The sequence below is a fragment of the Anomalospiza imberbis genome, chromosome 3 (genome assembly GCF_031753505.1).
Source record: "Anomalospiza imberbis isolate Cuckoo-Finch-1a 21T00152 chromosome 3, ASM3175350v1, whole genome shotgun sequence".
Classification (NCBI taxonomy): domain Eukaryota; kingdom Metazoa; phylum Chordata; class Aves; order Passeriformes; family Viduidae; genus Anomalospiza; species Anomalospiza imberbis.
Genome location: NC_089683.1, coordinates 11,890,283 through 11,908,795, shown reverse-complemented (window position 1 = coordinate 11,908,795; position 18,513 = coordinate 11,890,283). Strand labels below are relative to the sequence as shown.

At 40.1% G+C, this 18,513-nt stretch overlaps 1 protein-coding gene and 1 long non-coding RNA gene across 2 annotated transcripts in view; one reads left to right on the top strand and one right to left on the bottom strand.

The window, feature by feature from the left end:
- SMC6 (structural maintenance of chromosomes 6) overlaps positions 1–18,513 on the bottom strand; it is a 283,990-nt gene that overhangs the window by 54,107 nt on the left and 211,370 nt on the right. The gene's annotated exons all lie outside the window — the stretch shown is intronic.
- Positions 6,510–8,463, top strand: LOC137472000 (uncharacterized). Its single transcript, XR_010997956.1, has 2 exons — positions 6,510–6,933; positions 8,264–8,463. It is a non-coding gene; the product is annotated as an uncharacterized lncRNA (long non-coding RNA).

Here is an 18,513-nt window from a genome sequence, read left to right as displayed (position 1 = left end):
CATGACCTCTGCTAACATGCCAATACTGTCACAAAACCAGGTAACAAAAGCATCACGCCAGTAGGAGCCAGCTGCAGAAGTGGATGCTCAGAATTCGTGTTACAGCTCTGCACCCCCTCATCCTATTGAGACTGCTTTAGCCTTGGCAAATGGATTTTGCCAAAACACCATCAGCAGTCCAGACTTCAGGTTTTCCTGCAATAATTTTAAGGAGTTATTGAACTCTTATTGACATTTAAAATACCTGCAGCTTCCCTTGTTAGCACCAGATTGGGTGTTTTCTATGTTCCTGGAAAGAGGGGATTAATCATGATAAACAGAAGGGACTGGTGGTGTAATGGTGTTTGGTTTGAAGTTATGATTGCTAATCTTTACCACTTTGCCTGTGTCAAGGCTTCTCTTGAAAAGTTATTCTTTGTGTTATAGGTGAAAATGATTCTTCAGTTTCAAAATACCTAAGGTTAAAGGTATTTTATAGGTATTGAAGGTATGAATGAAAAAATATATGGAATTTTTACAATTCGTAAGAAATTTTTCATAATGCCATACAAGAATCTCAACTTTGCATGGTTTTCACCCATAATGTCCTGAGGCAGTATTCTTCCTCTTATCTGGGAAATAATTTGCTTTCTCTTTTGTTCTGTTCACCCACGATTTAATATGGAAGATCCATTCCCAGTGAGAATTATTTTTGAAAGTTCCACAGAGAAATACAGAAGAGATTCCCTCTGTCCCTACCAGGGTCAGATATTTCATTAAAAAACTCCTTAAAGTCATTTTACCCTGGTAGTCCATGAAGAGTTGTTCTTCTGTAATAGAGGAAATTCTCTTGCCTAAGTTTAGGGGCTCCTGAAGAGAGTTTCTCTATCTACAAAAGAAAATGACGTACTTCAGATGGATTATTTTACCAAGCATATAAGAATTAGGAATAAATTAGATGATTCAGTGAAGTGGTATAAAAGAGTGTGACAGGTTTAACTCTTCCTTTCCCTAATCCTTAATCTCTGTATGAAATGCAGGTGTATCAGATGTGTCTTTCATTTCCCTTGTATAACAAATAAAGAGAAATTTTAAAATAGTAGAAATTAAAAAGTACTGGAGAGGCCAACATACATTTACCTCTAATGTCATCTGGGGATTTTACCAATAAGCTCCATAACCTAATAAACGCCATAAAATGTGCTATTTCTTCAGAAACACTGAAAGAAATTAGAATAGAGGTCAACTAATAGGTTCTAGGAAGATCCATAGCAAAGCAGGGAAAGAATCTCCAAATATTTTAGCATTTTCCCTCAACTCCTTTTTCTGTATTAGAACGAAATTACTTTCTACATTTCTTTTTCCAACCACTAGAAAGCTGGAGAACTAGCACTTCATTTATCTGCCCTCTAGTACTGTGGATAATGTATTGCAGGTAGACTGCAAGGACTGCAGGAGACAAATTCCTGGTAAGGTACAAGTCAGCATTTACAAAGCCATATAACTCCACCAAGATATGGCTTGGGTGTTTTGCTAAGGAATCCCAACATTTTGAAATGTATGTAAAGTCCTCACCCTGCAGTCCTGGTCAATCCCTACTCACTGCTTGAACAGACACCATGGGCTGTGCTTGAAGGAACCAGCCTGGCCCCACTCTGTCAGGTGGGAATGGACCTGTGGATTGGATCTGCTGCAATTCAATGTTTTAAGCTTTTCAGGAGTTCCCCAAATTATACTGGAGAGGTAGATTGGGATCTAGGGTTGTTGCAGTACAAGAATGGAAACAGAGAGATGACTGCTCTTTCTCAAGCATTGATAAAAAGAGTTTTCAGGTAGATAAGAAAAGAGTTGCAGGGACAAAGACATGCCCAGTAATTGTAGGGAGGAAGAAATAGATATCTTACTTACTCCCATAAATTAAGATCTAGTTCCTGAGATTTTTATTTCCTAGGAAGACAATGAATGGCAGCTAATGGCTTGGGCTGTATTCTGTGAGGTTTGCATAATTTCCATACAGATGGATACACATAAATTCCCCTCTGGCCAAACTCCTTATTTCAGGAAATTCAGCAAAACTCTCAGTTTTATAGCCATAGGATAATCTACATAACCTTTCTCTTCAAAATTGCATTTCATCTCTAATGAATAGATGAGATTTTTTTTAAAATCTCAAGCAAAAAATCTCAAGCCTCAAGCAAGAATTTTCCTCTCAAGAGACATAAAGGATTGCCAGATGCTGTCTAAAAACTGCAAATGCCAGATTAAAAAAAAAATCAAGATGCTTAAATGGACAGTGTTAAAAATTCTCAAAGAAGAATCATAATGAACAGTTTCCTCTTGTCTCTATCGTGTTCTCATTTCTGACCAACACAACAGAGCTCCATCACTTAGGAGGACAGGGAAAAGCTTTCCTCTGGAAAGGCTGTGTCATGCATTCACACAAATTATTCATACTGCACCTTTGTCGTTCTTTAATAGGTGTGGATGCTATAACCACTTTTCTCTAAGATACCCTGGGAATAGAGGGTGGCTGTTCAGTGGGGGTGAGCAGAGTGGTAAAGCAAAAAATGCACCAGTGATAGAGAAGATATTCAAGGTTGCCTTGAGGTTTGATATTGATAATTTATTTTCCATTCAAAATGTGGAAGCTGTAAGACAGATATCTTAGTCACTCTAGGCACAGAGCAAAATGGACTCTGAAGTTAAAAGGGAGAGAAGTAAAACGTAAGTTGTTGCTAACTAGGGAGTGATGTGTGAGGCTGTAAATTAGGATGGAAGGAAATAGTAGGCTATCTATCAGGAAACAAGCTGAGAAGTGTTAGACCAGAATATTCTACCCACAAACCAGGTGAAAACCCTGGAAAACACACTGCACATAGTGTTACCATTCCCAAGACTCCTGTGCATGTGCACTCCTGTCCCTGTGTGTGCTGGGTTTCTCTCAGCACCAGTTCCTGGATCCCTGTCAGGAGACCTCAGGCAACATCTGAGTGTTCATTTCCAAAACTGGCTTTAGGTAGCAGTGCACTGGGTGTTCATCAAAAAGTCTTGGACATGCAGAGCAAATGAAAGATCTCAACTCAAAACCAAGAAAACACAGATAATACTTTTAAATATATGATTTTTTTAACACCATTTATAATAGTTGTGAGTGCTGAGAATGTGGTGTCAGCAGTGCAGCGTGAGCAATCCTGCTGTGAGGACAGCCTCTAATAAGCTGGAAAAATCCATCCCCTTTGTCACAAGGGCAGACTGCTCGTGTCACTTTGCCTCCCTGGACAGAGAAAACCAAGTGAAGGAGATGATGCAGAATAGTCAGCCTACAGCTTTATTCATTTTTGTAGAAGTAAAAAATTATACAGAATTGCTGATAGTTTGAAGAGTTAAGTGATTTGAATCATCATATTTAAATACTGGTAACTGCAAGTTGCACACAGAATTTCCAGTAAGACAACAGATGGTTAGAGATGATTGAATTTTTTCAAAAATTGGTTTTAATAAAATTTTCCTGGACATTTTAATGCAGATGAAGTTGTACAAAAGAGATTTCCAATGCAGGCAAGGTTTTTTGTTTATTTTAATTTCATCTCAGTTCTAATAGACCTGTAAAATTGAGCTCACAGTAATTTGCTGCTGAAAAAATTGTATAAAACATCATACTTTTTACCTTTAGGATGTTTTTCAGCAGTGTCTTTCACTTTTCAGCTTCCTAAACAAATTTCAGGTTAATGGAGCTGCACTGTATTTTATGATATAAATAGGTCTGCACTGTATTTTGTTATAGACTCAGGCAGCTCATTAATCTGAATGGAATAAAAGATTTTTTCCTATCCAATACCCATCATATCCAATAGGACCTCAGTCCTCAAATACAAGTAGATTGTTACCATGAACAAATGTTCTTTCCCTTTATTCACAGGAAAGTCTGAATTCCACTCTTTTATTTACTATATTGATAATAATAATTAAGATGTGGAACAAATTATCGAGGCAAGTTCTAGAATATTATCATGAGTGACTTTTAAGTGGAGTTTTGATAAATATTCAGTGAAAATATCCTCAGTATTCCTCCACCATGGAGGCTGGACTGGAAAATCTCTTGAGGATCATTATAGGCCCTAAAGGGTGGAGCACCCTTAGCTGTAAGCTCTTACTTAAAAAAAACCAAAACAACAAAAACAAAAAAAAACCCTCACAATAATTATTCTCTGTTTTCATATTTTCTAATACTCCATTCTTAGAACTTCCTATATTCTCAAGGTCATTTATAACACTGAAAAACTTCTCTTGATGTGTGAAGTCTTTTAACCAAGAAAAAGGGAAAAATAGAGAGGGATACTTTTAAAATAAGAAATTAATTTTAAACTGTAAAAAAAAAAAAACCTGTAAGTTATTTACAGGACTCGAATTGTGCTTACTTGGTTTCACTGTTGGCAAATTCTTAAAGTCACTGTTGACTTAACTTTGAATTTAACTACTATAATGTTTCAAAATGAAAGGCAAAATTTTCTAATTAATTATCTTGGGCTGATATTTGTCAGTCCCACTTGCAGATAATGTGGGGTTGAAGTGGACTTAGAGTGTGGGTTTGTACATCTGAAGAGATAACCCAAGGTTAATGATAATTTCCTATCTGAAAACAAATAATTCCTCAATACGATCATCTCCATTCAGTAATGAAACGGATTATTTTCAAAATCAGAACTTTCTAGAATTCCATTATGTGTTAAAAATTCCTGAAAATAAGGCACTTGTTCAAAGTCAAAAAGTGTTGTGTTTCTGGCTATTTTAAATACCAGTTTTACCTGGGGGATAGGAATACAACCTTTAAAACTAGCTCTGGCACAGTCTACCAAGTGCTTCACATGTTTTATCATGCTTACATATTCTTCTTATATTTTTCAGCATTACCTTCCTCAATCTCATGCTCAGTACACAGAGAGAATTCAGAGAGAATTCAGCTTTCACTGAGAGAACAGAGCCATACTCTTGGTTTTATATGAAATATAGCATATGCACCAATGTAAAAAGTAAGTTACAATCTGGGAAGTTGCGGAAAGAGTTTTTATCCTAAATGTAGAAAGAAAAAAAGAATAATACAATAAAAATATTTTTAAATATAAGAGAATAATATAAGTCATATCATGAACGTGATAGAAGAAGTGGATATGTTGTATAGCTTAAAATGTGAAGTTTTTATGACCATTTGGCAGGCAAAGCTAAAAAGCAGACTGCAATTTATTTCCTAAATACCAAAATACTCAACCATCTAAAAGCTGAAAGTATTCCTTTTTCTTCTTGAGTCATTAGGAGATCTAATACTGGAATTAAGCTAATGCAGATATTTGCACATGTTCAGCATAATATTAGCTCCTAGTTGTATCTCACAGACAAAATCTCTAGACATACTATTACAGAAAAATCACTTTTCTTTTTTAAATTTTCTGGATATTAAATGAATTTTCCTTTATGATGTTTCTCTTTTATTTAATCCTGAAAAATACTTTCAATTTTCATAGGTTCTTGCTCGCCTTTCCAGACTTTCCTCTACTCTAACCTCATGTTTTCAGACTCCTGACTCAGAAAATCAGCTTTCCTCACTCCAAACTGAAAGTTGAGTAGCAGCAGGTCTGCTTGGGGTGCCATGCTGCAGGTGTTAAACACTCCAATTGGCCACGGCCACTTGTGAGCTTTGGTGCTTTCAATAACACTCCCATTTTGTTACCTTTGTGAGGAACAATCTTCAGCAATGCCCTGTGGGATCGAGGTGCAGAAGAGCTGCAGTCCTACCACTGCATGTATTTTTAGTATCCATGGGTTTGGTGGTTTTGTGCAACACATTGAATTGATGTAAAAAAAATGTCAATATCATTACCTTCTCATGAGCTTGTCTTCATCCTTAAATGAATTGCCAGCTGATAAACCACTTTTCAACAAATACTGCAAGTGAGAGAAGGTCCAGTATATTATCTAAATGTTATTAGTGAATAAATCAGGACTCACTATCCCCCATCACTCATCATATGCCTGGCTCAAGTGTGCCCCACACTTGCTTCTTTATTTTAGCACTTGATAGTCACTGCATTGATGCCTGTTGTGCCACCAAAGGGAATCAGTCGTGAGGAATCACTCCTCATTTCTGTTCCATTCCCAGATGCCTTTAATCTTGCTATGTGGCAAGTTGTCCAGATGGCCAGGGACCAGACTCCTTCCAAAAAGCAGGTGGTTTCAAACCCATGGCCTTGGCACAGATTTATAGGTATAAATAAAATACATCCTAGATGATAATAAAGATTCAAAACAACATATTACAAAGGTATGATGAAGTGCTTACCAATGCCTTGTATATACAGACATGTGTCCTTAAAGCTACTTTTTAAGATGTATATTCGGAAAAATTATCTGTGCCTAATGCTGAATAGATATCCCAGAAGTAGTGATTCTGCCTCACTATTATGGGAAGAGAAAATAAAAGAAAGTAGCAAGTTTGCAATTCCACTGTATCATGAGGAACAGCTGCCTGGCAGAGCTTTGTGGACACAGCAGGTAAAGTGTGGATGTGCTTTACTGGGGCTTTACTCTAATCCCAGCCCTACCTGTGACACAGCTGTGACCCTGATGATGCTGTGAAGCCAGGGTTCAGGTCACACAGCCAGACGTCACTGAGATGCTCACAGATGCATTCTCAGATGCAAGCTCTTCAAAAAAACTTTGTCCCAGAGTATGAATCGAGAAGGGAGTTCAATGTGCCAGCTTTGGAAATATTTTTAGACAGCAGTAGAAACCTCAGAGGTCAGGAGATGAAGAAAACCCAAGGGCAAGGGTTTGATGTTTCTCTCTGCTGTTGATAGAACAGCAAGTACAGCTTAGAGCAAGGGACAGCTTTAAAGCCTTGGGCTTTCAAGCCAGGCATGGATGGGGATCAGACTCCCTGCTTATGTGAAAGTCAGGAAGGTGAACCACTTGAAATCTATCTTTGGAGGTTACCTCTGGAGTCATCTGTATTATCATTAATGTTGAAGGACTTCATTAGATGCTCAGCAGAGAAGGGTAGCCCAGCAGGTTTCATTTATAGTCTCTCTTGCACAGTGTGAGAAATACAAAATGAATGCACTTTTAAAGCTCTCCTGAAGATTTTTTGCCAAAGAGAACTGGTCTGGTCTTTCAGTGTATTTTCTAGGCTTTAATTTCTGTCAGGCAGGAATGGTGGGCTGAGGTGGAGTACTTTAACCACTGATCTTCTCCTGGAGTTAGGCACCTGAGTTAAACCAGATCCTTCTTATGAAAGTAGGAAGACAGGCACTGTAAAGCCTGGGCAGCAGCAGGAGCTTATAAAATAAAATTCATGTCCAAGCACAGAGATATAAAAACCATCTTCCCAAACCCAAAGCCTCATCCCTTAACCCTTCTACTTCCAGTAAACACACACCCAAAAAATCTCCAGTCTTATGTCAACCTGTTTAGCTGGCTGATTTGCCAGCTAGGGGCTGAAGATCCCTATTACACAGAGCCCTACAAGTGGAATCACAAAATACTCTGAGTTAGAAGGGACCCACAGGGATCACAAAGTCCAGTACTTTGTGATTGAACCCACAGGGATTGAGCCCACAGCCTTGACATTATTAGCACCCTGCTCTGACAGCTGAGCTGATCTCAGGGACTGAGAGCAAGTGGTCTGGTCTGAGAAACTGCTGAGGTTTTAGGTCAAGTTCCAGGCAGTTTTTTGACACTGACGAGAATAGGAAGACTAGGAATCACACGGTAAATGTGTTTTAAAAACTACAGTAAATTTTAAAAATTCTGCACAGGTGTTTAAAGCAGACATTTGGGCTAAATAAGCAAAAGAACTTTTGTTCCTTTGAGCCCTTATTCCTTGTTTACAGCAAAGACTCCAAAAGCTGCAGATATTAAAGTTTAAAGACCATGGGTTTCCCATTTCCCTTTGAAAAAGTTTGCTTATTCATCTCTATGTACTCATATAATTTAGCCAGGCTGCATCACTGAAAATTGGGGATAAATAATGTATTATACTTATCTGTCAATTAATGACTAATTTCCATTCAAAATAAAGAAATGTTATGTTTCATCAGTCTCAAGCTAATGTTTCAATTTAATTATAAATAATTCAATACTTATGTAAATCACACACTTTTTTTGGAAAGCTTCCAGCAAGAAAAGTCAGAAGGCAAAGCAACAGCATTTTCTGATTTCAAAAAGCCAAATATGATACATGTGCTTCCAGTGGACATGCCTGTAAACTCTGTTCTGCTCCTTTGCTCCTCAGCTCAGTGACAGTACAGAGACTGGTTGGATTGAGACAAAGGCATAACCCACTGTGACATACACTTCATTGTACATCAGCTGAGTGTTCCTCCCAAAGGCCAAGAAAATGAACAAGCTACGCAAGAAGAGTGGATAATGTGAGCTTCCCCCTACAGCTGGAAAACTGAATCAGGGAGCAAAATTAAAAGATTGTGCAGAAACATGATGACAGAACTAGAAAGTGAATGCATGTTTCTTGAATCCTACAACACCATATATAATCATCCAAAAGTGACAACTTTCTGTGCAAATGGGGGCAAGCATACACAGTATTTTCTTTAAAATTGAAGTTTTTATAAATTATACACATATATAAATATATACAAATACAAACAACAGTTTATTTGTGCATGCTAGCATCCTTTTTTATTATTAACATAAGGAATCAGACAAAAAAGGTAAATTGTAAAAACAAAAAATGGATCTATGCCAAGTATATGTAATTATGATGCCTTAGTTCAGCCCATGAAAATATTTTGGCAAATATGAGCAAATGGTTCTAAAGGCTGTGCTTATAATGTTCAAATTAATTTTCAATAATAGAATGAAATCAATTTAAAAGGCATCTTGGGAGGTAGAGTATGGTAGCCAAAACTGCACAAGAACAACTCCAGCAACAGCTGAGTGGCTGCCAAGCCATACGCCAGTGTGAAGTACAACAGAAATGTGTGAACAACAGATTTGGAAAAAAGGTAGGGAAAAAAAGACACCTGTGATTATCATTCTAGCAAAAAGGTAACAGCTTAAGATATATGAAAAGACCTTGTTTGGCCTATTTCACTAAGTATAGAATGCAGCTTTAATGATACTCACAGACTGCATAAAACTATGAAAGATTTCCTCTCTGTTCAGAAAAAAAATAGTAAGTTTTAGAACTGAGAAATAAACAGGTATACTTTTACTGTCAAGTTTGGCAGATAATCCTCTCCCTTTCACAGTGAAACAATGTTTTATTTCCCCATTGCAACTGGGACTAATAAAACACCCAACAGAAACCACGTGAGAAATAATCTTTATTTAGAAATCAAGGAGAAGCTACCATGGAGGGGGTTTACTTTACCCATATCCCATGGGTTTAGCAGACTCCTAGCATATATCCCAATTTTAGAAGCTGTTGACTACAAGAGGCTTGAATCCCTCCAGAATCAACTTGTTTGGGAGATCTTACTCTTTCTCCTGCTCTTATCTGTGAAGACCATATACTTTGAATGCTTGACAAATAATGACTCCTACCTTAGAGCTGTTACTGGCTAGCACCCAGTGGGAAATACAATTGAGTTATTGCTCATGGGAACAGTCTTGCTGTGGGTGGCATTAAGCCACAGACTGGCCTCAGGAGAGCATCAAGTGGAGTTAAAATCGATACTGGTATTTTAAGAGAATCTCTCTTGAGGATTTCAGTGCCATCTGCCAAGGATGGGAACACAGCAACAACCCCACTTGCTTTTGGGACTGCAGAACATTTTCACAGTGCTGGTGATGGCTCAGGTACAGGCAGTAGTGTAGCTCAGCACTTACCTGGCTCACTGGATGGTATCTGAGTGAGCTGGGCTGAAACAAGGTCTAGCACAGCTTCATGGCAACGCACTAGCCACAGCAACTAGAAACTTCTAGAAACCTAGAAACTTCTTGTGGGAGTCAGGTTTGAGAGCAATAAGGCAGGGATGTCTTGGGAGGATTCTTATGTTTAACTCAGGGAGAGTAAGTGTGATAATTTCCCAAGGTCCCTTGCTCCCACATGTAAATGGTTGCCTGCCTGCCACCCATGTCTCACTCCCACACTCCAGAAAGTTCTGTGTCCCCAGTTCTCCCATTGGCTCACACCTTACAGTCACTCCCCTCCTGTTCTGTTATTGGTTGGATGTATGTCATCCCACCTCAGCTCCTCCCTCTACCCTAATCCCCATTGGTTCATTGTACCCTGTCCCCTCCTATCTTCCCCCAGTTTATATACTCTGGACCCACGCCCTGTCAGGGCTTTTTGCCGGTGGTTGGAGTGGTTGCTGCCATTGTGCCACCTGGTCTCCATCCCTGGTTCCCTTCAGCTGTGGTTGTTTTCCTCACCTGCTTCACCTGCCATCCTCCCAGCCTACCTACCTTCCCTATACCCTTCTGGACCTTACCCTGCAATAAGCCCAGTTGGATCACCATACAGAGTGGTTTTCCATCTATTATTGGTGAAGAAGAATTACGACATCCAGGCACAGGCGTCTGGTCGGCTGGGGGAGCAGTTCGTTGGGTCTGGGATGGAGACGTCGCCAGTTCAGTATCACGGCCTGGGGCCCCGGGGGTCCATCTGGCCCCCCGGGCAGCTGCCGCTGTAGGTGTCTCGGACAGCGCTGTGTTGATGAGGCACAACCTCTCTGGGTCCCTCGGGCTAGCTCCCAGCCGCAAGCAACCTAAGCGAGCACTCTTCAGTGATTCCAGCTCTGTGAGTTCAGCTCTTAGTGATTTCAGCTCTGTGCTCGCAAAGGTGCCTCGGCAGACGCAGGGATTGAGGGAGGAGAAGCCTGTGTAGAGTTCCACAGCGGTGTCTTTATTATCAGGGTCCTGCAAAGGGTTCCAGTGACAGCTCTTCCACTGAACTGGGCAGAGGTGGGGGTTTAAGTAGGCTACGGGGGTGTTGGAAATTGTCCAATGGCCAGGGCTGAGGATAATACGACCTATAGCCTTACAGAGAGATAACGAGGGTCCGAAGATGGAAGAGGGGCTACTTTGGTCCACTCATGACTCTGCATTTCTTGTCTTAGGCGGGTAACTGCCAGGGAGGCCTTGCAGGGCCTCTGACTGCTACAGTTCAGCAGGCACCCCTGCAGGATCTGCCTGGGGTGGCCCGCACCTTCTGATGACACCAAACTGAGGGGTGGAATTGACACACCTGAAGGACAGGGTGCTATCCAGGAGGACCTGAAAAGCTCAAGAATTGGTCCCACGGGGGTCTCATGAGGCTTAACAAGGCCAAGTACAAGGTGCTGAACCTAGTGTGGAGCAGCCTTCAGTACCAACACCGACTGGGGAACAAACAGATCCACAGCAGTTCTTCTGAGAAGGACTAAAGGGGTTCTGGTGGGTGAGAGGCTGGACATGGCCCATTCATGTGCCCTTGCAGCCCAGAAAGCTAAATGTGTCCTGGACTGCATCCAGAACACTGAGGGAAGGGATTCTGCTCCTCTGCTCTGCTCTGGTGAGACCCCACCTGCAGTGCTCCATCCAGCCCTGGGGTTCCCAGAACAGGAAGGACAGGGACCCATTGGAGCGAGGCCAGAGGAAGTCACCAAGATGATCAGAGGGATGGAGCACCTCTTCTGTGAGGAAAAGATGGGAGAATTGCTCTGCCTGGAAGGGAGAAGGCTTACGGGTGGCCTAAATGTGGCCCTCCAGCACCTGAAGGATGCCTACAAAGAACATGAAGAGGGGCTTAATACAAGAACATGTAGTGACGGGATAAGAAGAAATGGCTTTAAACTGAAATAAGGCAAGTTTAGATTAGATATTAGGAAGAAATTTTTTCCTCTGGAGGTGGTAAGACAATTTACTCAGAGAAGTTGTGGATGCTTCATCCCTGCAAGTGTTCAAGACCAGGTTGGATAAGGTCTTGAGCAAGCAGGTCTAGTGAAAGGTGTCCCTCTCCATGGCAGGGGGCTGGAACAGGATGATCTTTAAAATCCCTTCCAGCCCAAGACATTATATGATTTTATTGCAAGTGATAACATCCACCACAGAAGCATTTGTCCAGCTCAACCCCAAATGGTTGTTCGTTTACACTTATTGTGGGTAACATGTAGAAGGGATTTGGTTATGACCATGAAACAGTTGGAATTCTTTCCTGTTGCTTTGGTAGTGCAGGGAGTGGGAAACATCACAGAGCCTGCAATAAGGAAAAATTACAAATGTGTATTTATGGCTCTTTAACTACTGAAAGACACTACAAACCATACCTAGGAACTGAAAAGGGGGAAGGCAGCAGTACAATGTATTACAATTCTTCTGAAAAATCTTATTATTGTTTATAGAAGTTTGAGTTTAATTAAATACTGAAGTGACTTTCTTTTTCATAATTTTACAAGTTCTTGCCTAGTTTCTCTTGGCTTAAACATAAGAGGTATCTAAGATCCCCAAATGAGTATGTGAAATGAAAAGGGAAGAATTAAGGCAGTTGCTGGGCTGCCTATGGTTAAATAATGTCTGTGGAAAAGTTTCTTGCCATGTAAATTCCACCCATTTTTCTCTACTTAAAATCCCCCATTCAAAGCTCTGCAAAAACCATGGAATTATTTTGCAAACTTCACATATTGCCTTTGTAATTAATATCTCATACTTCAAGTAGACCTGTTCAGAAGACAAGATTTGCCATTCTACTAAAATTTTTGCCCATATTCAATGAGTATGCTTTTATAGTCAGGAATTTTTTTTCCAGTATCTTGGTACAATTGATCTCCTTTCTGAATTAGCTGATTAAATCATCCTTGATTTCTACTGAGTTTTAAGTACACACAGTCTTAGTTCTCTTTGATCCATTGTCCCCAAGCACTTCATCTTCCATCTAGATCACATTAGCAGATCCCACTATACTCCCATAGCTAAAACTCTCTGCTCTTTCTTCCAAATGGCTGTGAACTCAGATTAACTTCCCACTATGCTCTCTTTGCATCCTCCCAGCCCTTCAGTCTAAAGGCTCAGATTCAACAGGACAGATAGTGAACATTCATATTTCATCTTAGCTTAGATCCCTGCAGCTTGGACCATTTATGACACTGGTTTTGTTTTCCTGAATAAAAATACATGAGTTTGAGTCCTTTGAATCAAAGACCTAAAACTCAGTTGCTGTACTTTTTTGGCTACTGCTTTAGCCCCTATGAACTGCAGGAGAGAAGGGCTTTCAGAAACACTTCTCCCTTTTTTTTATTTACAGTTTGTAGGCTTAAATATCCTCTCACTGCAGTTCCTCACCCAGGGAAGCCAAATAAATCTAGTTCCTGCACATGGATTTCAGGCATTTAAAGTGAATGTTTGAATTTCCTGTTTTCTTTCTATAACGTTTCTTTAATCATGATGCTCCACTTAGCTGAACCTTTTCCAAGAGCTGCTGCTAACTGTGGCTATGTTTTGTACTAAATAATGTTGAGGGCATATGACAAATAAAATTTTCCTATGAAATTTCACAACAAGAATAATTGCTTTCCTTTTTGCTTTTCAGTACAGCAGATCAAGAGTTGCTATGAGGAACAAACATCATATTAATTGAATCTCTGGATACTAGCTTTGAATGTAAAATTCAGTATTGGAGAACATTGGTCTTTTAGAGATTTTAATTTTTTACAAATTCCCCATAAAAATTATCTTCAGGGGCTATTTCAGATATTTTTATCCTGTCTTGAATATTCTGGTTCAGATCACAGATCCCAGTATCAGTAAATTAGTCATCCATACAAATATGTATCTTTTCTTCAAAGACAAAGGATGATGTCTAACGTGAATAAGTATAAGAAAAGGTAATTAACAGCAATAGAAGTGCCACTAATTCACAGCAGGTCTATAAAAGGAAAAATAATCAGAAGCAGGTAAAAACACCTGCTCTAATCTGCATCTTCTTCTAAAAGCTTCTTGCTCGTACAGTGTCAGAAATATGTATTCACTGTGACCCTGGGAAAATGCAGGAACCTCTGCTCTTGTGCTCCCAGCAGCTCTAAGGACATCTCAGCAGAATGAAGATTCAGCTCATGCAGGGACTATTTCTGCACACCCCGAAGCTGCACTATGGCCCCTGCTGCCACCCCATGGGTGTGCTGGGGGTGCTGAGGATACTGGGGGTGTGATCCATCTGCAGCTGTAGGTGAAATCCTCAAAAACTTGCAGAAAAGCAGGCATCTCGAGAAACATCCCATGGTTCAGAACCACTGGCATGTGGCTGAGAAAGAGGGCTACTGCACAGCATTGAACCCTCAAGCTGGAGGGCTTGTATCAATGGATCTGTCTCTTTCCATACTAGGAGGTATGGTTTGTGCCCAGTATCATCCACTGCTGCTAATTGCACCAGTTTTGTAGCAAACAGGAAAAAAAAAAAAAAAAAAAAAAAAAAAAAAAAAAAAAAAAAAGGAGAAATACTATGTTAGAGCCTACACATAGAGAAATGTGTTTAATTTTCCCTTTAGAGTGAACAGAAATCTTTTCCACCTCTTTTTTAACAGCTTTTGGAAGATTCTGTGGTTAATTTTATAGACTATTTTTTCCCCAGTATTGTACAGCTCTGGTAACATTCACTGTCCTGTAAATATAAAACCATTTAAGCAGACTGTCTACTCTTAGCCCTTCTCTTTTCCTCTCTTCCTCTTTCCTCCAGCATCTTCATTTCCCTGCCTTGCTGCCCACAAGCTGCAAGCTCCCAGAGCCCATTTATTTCCATGTGTACTCAGCCCTGGCCCTTAGTTTCTTATACCAAATTTATCAAGTTTGACATCTCAAATCTTTGTTTTCAACAGCTGCCATTGGCTGTGGGGACTGGAGGAGAGAGCAAGAAAGAATAGCAAGGGTTGGTCAAGTCCTTTAAAACACTAGTAGGAAGCCTCTGGTTGCTCTAGGGCTGAAGGACAATAAAAGACCTCATACAGACTAAGCAAAGCACAGACACCTTTTCAGCAGGAGCAGCAGTGGTGTGAATTTCATTCTCCACATTCAAGGCCGAGGAGCTCAGCTTACTCTACACCAGCCACAGGGTGCCATTACTGGTGGTAATGGGGTGGCACACAAGAGTTTCTCAGAGAAGATTTGTGTTTTACTGAAACTACCTTAAATATTTTGAAGTTGGTTAAATCTTTGGGGTAAACAGTGCATATTAAAAAACACTAATTCCATAATATAATCTTAAATACATTGTCATTTTAAAACAGCCCAGTATTAGCATATTTAAATTATGTACTTTTATGAGCTCTAGTAGATAATATAAATTTTAATTAGGATTTTCTTCTGTCATGAAAGAGAAAATAATTTTTAAAGGATGTAACTTTTTACTAATTTGTTTTCTTCATTCTGATTTCTCAGCTAAATAATGAACTATATTAGCAAACACTTTATTACATATTTGCCCAAGAGACCTGAATGGTTCAATAGGAACTGCTTGTTCTTTCAGAGAATAGCCAAGCCAAGCTAATTAAATTCCAGGTTAAACTAGCTCATTCAGTTCAACTCCATCTGAATCTCTTCTCTGAATTTCATTAATTCTACTGATTCATCAATAATTTCCCATAAATATAATTACTTAACACAATGACATGAGGCTGTTCCTTAAAATGCTGTGAAGAACATGAGTGTAGGTCCATCTGACAGGTCCCATTGCTAGACCTGGTCTAACCCAATTGTGAGATTGTGAGAAAAATCCTAGATGGCATCTCATCAGTTGTCTCCATGATACAAGTGGGCAGAGCAGAGAAAAGCCTCTGGGAGTCTGACAGGAAAAAAACAGTGACTCAAGGTCTGCTCCCACCCTAGGTGAGAGCAACACCATTTAGCAAGAAATGCTCTTCCACTGCTTTTGATTCCCTCCTAGGAAATAATGATTATTTGAATTCCTCAATGCCCAGTTCCCAAAAGATAATGTTTCAGAATTAAGTTAAAAACACAAAACAAAACAGTTTAAGGAATTGTACACCAGGATGCAAACAGCTCCAAAATAGCTATGCCTAAATTCTGAAATATTTCCAATCATGTCTGTGCTGGGTAAGTCCTGTTTTCCAGCTCCTGTAACATCCTTTCCTTTCTCCTCCTCACACCAGAGATATATCCAGAGATATAATTCCTATGATGTTTGTTCCTCATAGCAACTCTTGATCTGCTGTACTGAAAAACTAAAAGGAAAGCAATTATGATTCTTGTTGTGAAATTTCTTAGGAAAATTATATTTGTCATATGTCCTCAACATTATATAGTAAAAAACAAGCACAGTTAGCAGCAGATCTTGAAAAAGGTTCAGCTAAGTGGAGCATCATGATTAAGAGCACTCACAGTGTTTGCCAGAGGGAGTTCATCCAGGAGGGATCCAGTTGGCTGAGAGGAAGTCTGGGACTCCCAATAATACCATAATACAACCTCTTAGCATGGTGTAGCCAATTGTGTTTAAGCCAATGTTTAAAGCTGTTCTGAACAAGGCTTCTTATATTTGTTAAGAAGTATTGCTAAAGGGCAAAATCATTCTCTGCCTTCAAACTAACTTACTAGAAGGCAAATTCACAAAAGCACAATTGGGCTGAGGTAATGAAGCATCCATTCCTGCAAGCTCTCACTCAGCAATACTCGAAATGGCAATGAACTTTAAAAAGATAAAAATGGTAAACTTAATGATCAGGGTGGCATCAGAGGTTTTGAGGAACGAGTATTATGAAAGAAACTTCAAAAACACTGTCCCTTGCTTTATGACTTCTGATTTCTGAGCAATATAGTTGCATACTTCTGCATCATTAGTGAGATATAAATATCTCTTCAGTTGACCTCTGAGATTATCTGCTGTGAGGATATCTGTCATTTTGCAAAGCAGCTGCAAGTGTGAATGTTTTGACCAGACTTAAGCAAAAAGCAAACAAGAAAAATCATCCTCAAAATGACAGTTTGGATTTTGCCTTTACTATTTAAATTCAGAATCTGGCACAATATTCTACATCAATGACAAAGCCCCAGTTATCTTCTATCATGAAATATCAAAGTGCTAAATTGTAGAAATTATGTTAAGAATAGGGTAGAAGTATCTCAATGTATTAAGGTATGGGTTATACAAGGCAAGACATTTCTCTAAGTCTGATGCTGACAAGTACAGCAGGAAAACACTAAAGATCTGTGTATGAAGACCAAATTTTTAGACCATATTTTTCTGTCACCTGTCTAATCTGACACCGCTGCACAGAGTCTTCATTAGCTAGCTTTTATAGATTTCACCAGATTTTTATCACTATTGTGTCCTGCTTTCTGTTCTCTCAAAACAGAAAGTAAGCTGGACAGTTGTTGCAGTCTGATAAAAGTTGCTTCTTAGATCATAATTATGTCATTAGGGGAAGAGTGCTGACCATAATTACATTTTCTAGTCTGAGTATCTAAATATTTCTAGAGAAAATCTTTATGTATTCCTATAGTGTTTAGAATCAAGTTAATAACCCTCTTGTTTTGTAACCAAAGTGGGATGAGATGAGAATTAATCATTGATTTATATACAGGCAGAAGGGAGAAATGAAACCAGATGAAGTTGCAGTTCAACATAAAACATTGCTTTTAAACTATTTATTTTCCTAAAAGTTTTGTCCTCAAACATCTATTAATGCATCCAGTTCTCAGAGAGTAAACAGATATTGATGTATGCGGTGGGTTGACCCTGGTTGGATGGCACCAAAAACACTCTGTCACTGCTCGTTCATTTGGGCAGGGGAGAGAAAATACAACAAAAGCCTCATGGGTCAAGATAAGAGCAGGGAGAGATCACTCCCCAGTGACTGTCATGGCAAACTGGACTCAATGTCAGAAAATTAATTTACAACCAATCAAATCAGAGTAGAGTAAAGAGAAATAAAACCCAAATCTTAAAACAGCTTCCCTCCACCCCTCCCCTTTTCCCAGGTTCATCTTCACTTCAATTCCTCTTCCTCCTCTCCTCTCGTTCCCCTCAGCAGCACAGGGGGACAGCAAATGGGGCTGTGGTCCATTCATTATGTCTCTGCTGCTCCTTCCTCCTCAGGTGAGGACTCCTCACACTCTTCCACTGCCCTAATGTGAACTCTCCCAAGAGATGCAGTCCCTCAGGAACGGGCTGTTCCAGCCTGGGTCCCCCATGGGGTCACAAGTGCTGCCAGCAAAGCTCCTCCAGTGTGGGCTCCTCTCTCCACAGGGCCACAGGTCCTGCCAGGACCTTGTTCCAGGGTGGGCTTCCCACAGGGTCGCAGCCTCCTTCAGGCACCTACACTTCAGGCACCTACTCCACTGTGGGGTCCTCCATGGGCTGCAGGTGGATTTCTGCTCCCCCATGGTCCTTCATGGGCCCTAAGGGCACAGCTGCCTCACCGTGGGCTGCACCAGGGGCTGCAGGAAAATCTCTGCTCCAGCACCTGGAGCACCTCCTGCCCTTCCTTCTGCACTGGTCTTGGGATCTGCAGGGTTTCTTCTTTTGCAGTTGCACAGGAGTTCTTTTCCCCCTTCTTAACTCAGTTAGTTACCACCATAGCTGGTGGGTTTGGCCTT